This window comes from Dasypus novemcinctus, chromosome 2 (genome assembly GCF_030445035.2).
Source record: "Dasypus novemcinctus isolate mDasNov1 chromosome 2, mDasNov1.1.hap2, whole genome shotgun sequence".
Classification (NCBI taxonomy): domain Eukaryota; kingdom Metazoa; phylum Chordata; class Mammalia; order Cingulata; family Dasypodidae; genus Dasypus; species Dasypus novemcinctus.
Genome location: NC_080674.1, coordinates 37,383,531 through 37,391,569, shown reverse-complemented (window position 1 = coordinate 37,391,569; position 8,039 = coordinate 37,383,531).

Here is an 8,039-nt window from a genome sequence, read left to right as displayed (position 1 = left end):
CACTGTGTGTTCTTCTGTGACCACTTCTATCCTTATCAGCGGCACGGGAATCTGTGTTTCTTTTTGTTGAGTCATCTTGTTGAGTTCGCTGTGTGTGCGGCACCATTCCTGAGCAGGCTGCACTTTCTTTCGCACTGGGTGGCTCTCCTTACGAGGCGCACTCCTTGCGTGTGGGGCTCCCCTACGTGGGGGACACCCCTGCGTGGCACGGCACTCCTTGTGCGCATCAGCACTGCACATGGGCCAGCTCCATGTGGGTCAAGGAGGCCAGGGGCTTGAACCGTGGACCTCTCATGTGGTAGGTGGATGCCCTATGCATTGGGCCAAGTCAGCTTCCCTATTTTCTTCTATTCTGTTGGTTGTCTTTTTACTTTCATGATGAAGTCCTTTGATGGCTAATGATGTTGAACATCTTTTCATGTGAGTTTTGGCCATTTGTATATCTATTTTGGAGAGATGTCTATTCAAATCTTTTGCCTGTTTTAAAATTGGGTTCTTTGTATTTTTGTTTTTGAGCAGAAGGATTCTTAAATATATTCTGGATTTTGAATCCTTATTGATATGTGGTTTCCAAATTTTTCTCCCATTGTGTAAGCCATTTTACTTTCATGATAAAGCCCTAAGAAGCACAGTTTTAAATTTTGATTAAGTTCCATTTATTTATTTTTTCTTTTGTTGCTTGTACTTTGGGTGTACAGTCTAAGCAACCATTGTCTAACACAAGATCCTGAAGATGCTTTCCCACATTTTCTTATAGGAGTTTGATAGTTCTGGTGCTTATATTAAGAGCTAGATCCATTTTGAGTTGATTTTTGTATATAATATGAGGTAGAAGTCCTCCCTCTTTCTTTTGCAAATGGAGATCCAGTTTTTCCAGCACTGTTTGTTGAAGAGACTATTCTTTCCCAATTGAGTGTTCTTTGTCCACTTGTTAAAAATCAGTTGGTCATAAATGTGAGGGTTGATTTTAAACTTTCAGTTCAACTCCATTTGTCTATATCTGTCCTTGTACCAGTATCATGCTGTTTTGATCACTGTGCTTTTATAATAAGTATTAAGATGAGGTAGTGTGAATCCACCTTCATTCTTCTTTTTCAAGATGGCTTTGGCTCTTTAGGGTCCCTTACCTTTCCAAATGAATATGATAATTGGCTTTTCTATTTCTGCTAAGATGGTTAATGGAATTTTGATTGGAATTCTGCTAAGTTTATAAATTGCTTTGAGTAGGATTGGCCTCTTAACAATATTTAATCTTTTCAGTCCATGAACACAAATTGTTCATTTATTTCAGGCTTCTTTAATTTCTTTTAGCAATGTTTTATACTTTTCAGTGCCCAAGTCCTTTAATCCTTGGTTATATTTATTCCTAGATATTCTTTTAGTTGCTATTGTAAATGGAATTTTTTCTTGATTTCTTCTTCCAATTGTTCATTACTTGTGTGTTGAAATGCTACTGATTTTTGGCTGTTAACTTGTACCCTGTCACTTTGCCGCCAAATTCATTTATTACCTCTAGGAGCTTTGTTGTGAATTTTTCAGGATTTTCTGCTTGTAGAATCACATCATCTGCAAGTTGGGAAGTTTAGTTCATTCTTTCCAGTTTGGATGCTTTTTATTTCTTTTCTTGCCTAATTGTTCTGGCTAGAACTTCCAGTAAAATGTTGAGTAACAGTAGTGACAGTGGGCATCATTTCTTGTTTCTGTTCTTAGAGGGAAAGCTTTCAGTGTTTCACAATAAGTAGGATTTTAGCTGTAGGTTTTTCATATATGTCCCTTATCATATTGAGGGAGTTTCCTTGTATTCCTATATTTTAAATGTTTTTATCAAGAAGGGGCACCAGATTTTGTCAAATTCCTTTTTTGCATCAATTGAGACAATTATGTGATTCCCGCCCCCCCTTCATTCTGTTAATATGGTGTATTACATTAATTTATTTTCTTACGTTGACCCTCCTTTGCATTCCTGGGATAATCCCACTTGATCATGGTGTAGAGTTCCTTTAATGTGTTGTTGGATTCAGTTCGTCAGTGTTTTGTTGGAGGTTTTGGCACATACATATTCATGAGAGATATTGGTCTATAATTCTCTTTTCTCGTGGTATCTTTATCTGGTTTTGGTATGAGGGTGATGTTGACCTCATAGAAGTCACTGATTCAATCTCTTTACTAGCTATTGTTTTTTTTTGAGATCTTCTACTTACTGTTGAGTCAGTGTAGGTTGTTTGTGTGTTTCAAGAAATTTGTCGATTTCATCTAAGTTATCTAATTTGTTGGCATATAGTTGTTCATAGTATCCCGTTATAGTCCTTTTAATATCATTGTGGTCAGTACTATGTCCCCTTTTTTATTTCTAATTTTCACTATTCCTCTCTTTTTTCTTTGTCAGTATAGCTAAAGTTTTGTCAATTTTATTGATCTTTTCAAAGAATCACCTTGGTTTTGTTGATTCTCTCTATTGTTTTTTGTTTTCTATTTCATTTATCTCCACTCTGATATTTGCTATTTCTTTCTGTTTGCTTTCATTGGGTTTAGTTTGCTCCTCTTTCTCTAGATCCTCCAGTCGTAAGGTTGGGTATCTGATTTGCAATCTTTCTTTTTTAAATGTCAGCATTTAGAGCTATAAATTTACCTCTCAGCATTACTTTTGCTGCATCCTATAAGTTTTGGTACATTGTGTTTTTGTTTTCATTTGCTTAAGATGTTTCCTAAAGTTCTTTTTGATTTCCTCATTGACCCACTGATTGTTTAAGAGAATGTTGTTTAATTTCCACATATTTGTCGATTTTCTCTCCTATTATTGATGTGGGTTATGGTTGGGAGGCTGTTCATCTCTTTGTAACTAACCTGAGCTGATTGTGTCCTGAGTTGTGTGTGTGGGAAAGTGAGAAGCTGCAGCCCTGCCCTTGGTAACCATGGCAATGACTCCATTCCCTGGAAAACAATTTAGCAATGCAAACTGTATATACATAACAGTCAGCCCAGAAAGACTCTGCCAATGGTGATGCTGAAACTGAAATAAACTTAAGCTTGGCCTCAAAGGGGGAATATATTATAGTCTGTGCATGAATTCAAACTGGTCTAATTCTGTATCCAAGTGTGCCAAAAATCCAATGAAGTAATATAGGCCCTTTAGACTCTGAATGTTCAGAAAGGATGTGTATTCAAGGTTGCATCCAGACAGAATGTGGGGAATATGTTAATTCAAAGCGTATCTGGTACTCAGACAAACACTTAACTAACAAAGAAAGTCGTTCTCTTTCATAAAAGCTCCATTTAATTCCCCACCCTTATATCCTCTCTGTATTAAAGGGAACCCGAATTCTATTCAGGGCTTGGTTTTTATCAGGATGGGAGTCTGCGGAGTCTGGCCGTGGAATTAAATCATCTTCCTTCTCATGTCCTGGCCTTTGATACCACATACACCCAACTTCTCTGCCACTACATTATTAATATCTAGCTTAATTCCATTGTGACTGGAGAAGATACATTGTATGATTTCAATATTTTCGAATTTATTATGACTTGTTTTGTAACCTAAACTATTCTCTATCCTGGAGAATTATCTAATTGCAATAGCAAAGAATGTGTACCCTGCTGCTGTTGGGAGAAGTGTTCTATATGCATCTGTTAGGTTTAGTTGGTTTGTGGTATTATTCATCTTTTCCTTTATTCATCTTCTGTCTATTGAAAGTAGTGCATTGAAGTCACCTTCTGTTACTGTACAACCATCCATTTCTCTCATCAGATCTGTCAATATTTGCTTCATATAATTTTGGGGCTCTGTCATTAAGTACATATATATTTATAATTATTATGTTTTCTTCTTGAATGGACCTCTTTATCACTATATGGGGATCTTCTTTGTTCCTGATAACCATTTTTAACTTAAAATCTATTTCATCTGGTTTTAGTATGCTTACTCACTTCTCTTTTGATTACTTTTTGTATGTTACATTTTTTCCATCCTTTCACTACCAACCTACTTGTGCCTTTGAATTTAAGGTGAGGCTCTTGTAAGTAACTTAGGTCATGCTTTTTCATCCATTCTGTCAAATCTCTGCCTTTTGACTGAAGAGTTTAATCTATTTGCAAAACAATGTAAAAAACAGCTTTCACAGTCTTTGCAAATTGGCTCTGCAGTCTGCTCTTAAGAATTTAGCTTCCCTATCAGAATCATAGCTTGGGTTTTTGCTTGCTCTTGGTCTTAGGAATCTCCCTATTTACAAGAATTCCAATGTTCCCTCTATTTCATATGAAATAGACTTTCTCCCTTTCCAGGGTGCTCTAAGTGTTTGATTTAAGGCAGGCAATATTTTGTCCCAGGTGGCTTTGACTTAATTTTTTCTTACAATCCTTTAGCTATGTGCAAGCTGCTTCTACCTGCAGGGTAAACTCTTGGACAGTGATCTTGAGAGGAGTTTCCTGGTTCATTCTTTCAGGCTGCCACTGGATAGATAGGTACAGACATACAGCTACCGTAGTATGCACACTGAGGTTACTCTGCTTCCTCTAGAACAGGGCCAGGAACCCACAATGGTATTGCAGGCTGGCTCCATGCTAAGCCAGGAAAGGGTGCCAGCAAAAGCACCACAAGCTTCTCCTACTGTATTTAAAGCTGTGGATTTTTTGTTTGTTTGTTTTTATCTAATTTGGCCCTCTCCCAATTACTGCAATCCTTTAACTGTTTTGAGGAATATGGTTCTGGCAGTTTTTGCTGGTTGTTCAAAGATCCTGTGGGGGAATGTACCCTGGATCATCTTGAGTCACTATCTTGGCCAACCAGAAGCCAGATCCGTAATCTCTTCTCCTATTCCTCATGTTTTCAATAATACATATTTATGAAATGGTTAACTAGGGAGATACTGGTTGTCTCTTTGGCACAGCATCTGTGATCTGGATTGCTAATGAGTAGAAGTTGCTCGTTGTGTACCATAGGTGTATCTAAGCTTGGGGTGGGGCTGTGGATAGGGAACAGAAGCACAAATTAAAGGAGACTCCCCACTCTGGGAGTCAGTCCAAGGAAGCTTACATTTCTTAATTAGAATATTTATTGCAGGTGTCAAAATTGGTGTCATAATTGACTCCTAGAATAGTTATCACCAGGGTCTCCAGTCATGTATGAAATTTAGGGAGATTGTCCATGGGAAGTAAGTAGATGAATCGTTGTAGCCAATATTGTTAGTTTCCATTCTCACTTTCCTTTTTCCTCTTAGAACCCGGATTTTGTGCAGTATTCCCTTTTAGTAAAACAATCTTCTGCTCTATGGGAAGTTGCTCTTAACCTTTGTCCCAAGGGATGAATTGTGATTAGCCCAAACCAATCAAGGCACTCCCTTTCTCTTGTTGGTGATTAGTTTAGATATAGGCACATAAAGAGATTCTGGTCAGTGAGACAAGAGAAGTCTACTCTGTGACCCTTTGGAAAGGTTTGTAAAGTGACACACAACCCAAGAAAAGAGAATATCTAATTCTGGTAGGCATTATCGCATCTGGATGTGATGCCTGAAACTGTGACAGTCATTTTTCAACATGAGGGGATCTAGCCTGAGGATAAAATCCATATGTTGGTGGTGAAAGAGTAGAAAGATGGTAATATATTGGAGCTGAGGGTATAATTAAACCAGTGAACTAACTAACCACAGGGGTGCCCTGCCTTTGGATTTCTTGTTATGTTAAAAAAAAATTGTTTAAATTACTTGAATGGGGTTTTCTGTTACTTGTAGCTAAAGCATCTTAACAGAGTTATTTAAAAAAGATATGGTAGAGATAGAACTCTATTACAAGTGAAAGAAAGTCTGAAGATAGAGGGAGTAGCTAGAACATCTAACATGATCCAGGACACCATAGAGGATCATCCATGGGACTATGGTTATAAATATGAGTAGCTGGTCATCTACTGACCAGGAGGAAGCAGAATATGTTGGAGGAGTGTCATTGTTTTCTTTTTAAAATATCACTGTAAGACTTGGGTCTGTGCTCTCCTATTCTTCCCCCATCTGGAACTGAGGATGGAGCCTCATAAGGACATGGTCTGTGGTCAAGAGACAAAGTGGAGCTGACTACCCCATGTGTGGGCACAGACCCAAGACTATGACCTCAGTTAACCAAACAAATTAACTAGCAACAGATGAGAAAACAAATTTTGACCAGCTTCAGGGAATGAGAATTTATATAGCTCTATGTAGTGGTTAGAGTAGGACAGCATGGGAAATCCATACTTCATCTTATGAATTTCCCTCTATTAATTTAGGTTATCCCCAGTTCTAACTTCAAAGAAGGATGTTGTGCCAACCACTGGATAAAGAGATACCAACCCCCTACACATAAATAACACATATGTGATCAAATATCTCTGTCTTGGCTCTGAGCTATGAAATAAGAAACAATCCTTTTTTTATCAAATACAAAGTTACATTTGTTGAAAAAGTATAATTTTCTAGAGAGCAGTGGTCAGGTCAACCATAGCCACATTATTTCAGACCTTCAATGCTTGAACTCATTTTGCTTCTTTTTGGTCTTCCTGCCTCCAGAATTTTCTTTCCAACCCATTCTGTTTCCTGGTAAGGTTTCCTAAGATCATTTTCGCTATCTCCTCTCCCAACTGTAAAACCTTCCTTTGGCTCTAAAATCATTGAAGACATCCTTTAGCTAGCATCTGCCCAGCTTGCAGCACCACCACACGCCCTTTCTCTGAGCTGCTTCCTTCTGGAGATGGACCCCAGAAGCCATGTTTATTCAATGTAACATCGCTCCTATCATTGTTCTAGGAATAGACAATCAGATTCTCCTTCCTATAAGTTTGAAATTGGAAGTCAAAGATGCTGGTAGCCTCTGCTGGTTACTTACACTGAGGAGATAAAAATTTCTGAGCTATGGGGTGGATTGTTTCATACCATTTTTACAAAGAATAGAGAAACCCAAGTGCAGAGAGGAAAGAATGGGGCAGATGTGCAGAGAACTCTACATGAGAAAGTACATGACTGGGGTGGGGTAGAGGCATAAAGACTATGAAACTTTCAGCCCAGCTCCTGATACCTTTTCGTTACTGACCCAGGCTTTGGGGATTCCCAGCTGCCCATTTTGCGCTTGAGTTCATCCAAATTCCTTTGTTTTTAATATATCTCACTTCTTTTGGCTTACACTGGTTTGAGCGGTTTTCTCCAAAAACACGTCGACCAGGACAAAGTTAAAGTTTAGAATTTTTACTTGGCATTTAAGACTATCCCCAATTAGGATGTCACATACTTTTTTCATCTTCATCTCCCTCTGCTCTCCAGCATGGTATTTCATTTGTACCAGTCTACTTTCTGCCTTCACCTCACACCTTAGCAGCACATTTTTGGCTCTTGTTTTACATCATTTCCTCTACCTAAAATACCCTCTTTCCTCAATCATGGCCTAATAGGATCCTACCCATTTTAAGTATCAACTCAAGATCCCCCTTCCATATAAAGTTTTCCACAAGCTCCCCAGCCGACAAAAATTTCCCATTCTTTGAACTTCCATACTGATTATTGTTTCTGTCACCTACCAGGAAGTTTGCTTACCTACTTGCCTCCTCCTCCTCCCTCTCCTCCTCCTTATTCTATTCTAACAATACCTATGGTAATGGAGAGAAATAGATTTGTTTTAGGGAAGCAACTTGATGACTGAAAGTATAATACCAGAGCTTGGAACTAATATGAGAAAACAAGAGATGTATCTTAGGATTTCAGAAAAGGAGAACAGTGGCAAAAAATTGTATTTCAGTATGACCATTAACTAAAATAATATTAACTGCTTGGGAATACATGAAATATGTATGTCATATGACTTTCATTATTCAGCTTAGCCAACAACACTTACATCAAGTATGATAGAGCAATATTGGGTAGAGAGACAGAGACAGAAGAACAAGAGGACATAAAGGAGAAGGTGGATAATGAACTACCAAAAAAGATGGTGATAGTAGAAATGGGAGTGGATGGGATAGAGAGGATGAAAAAGAAATGAGGAGATGTTGACAACTCCTTCTTCCTTCTCCTCACCTTTTAGGTGAA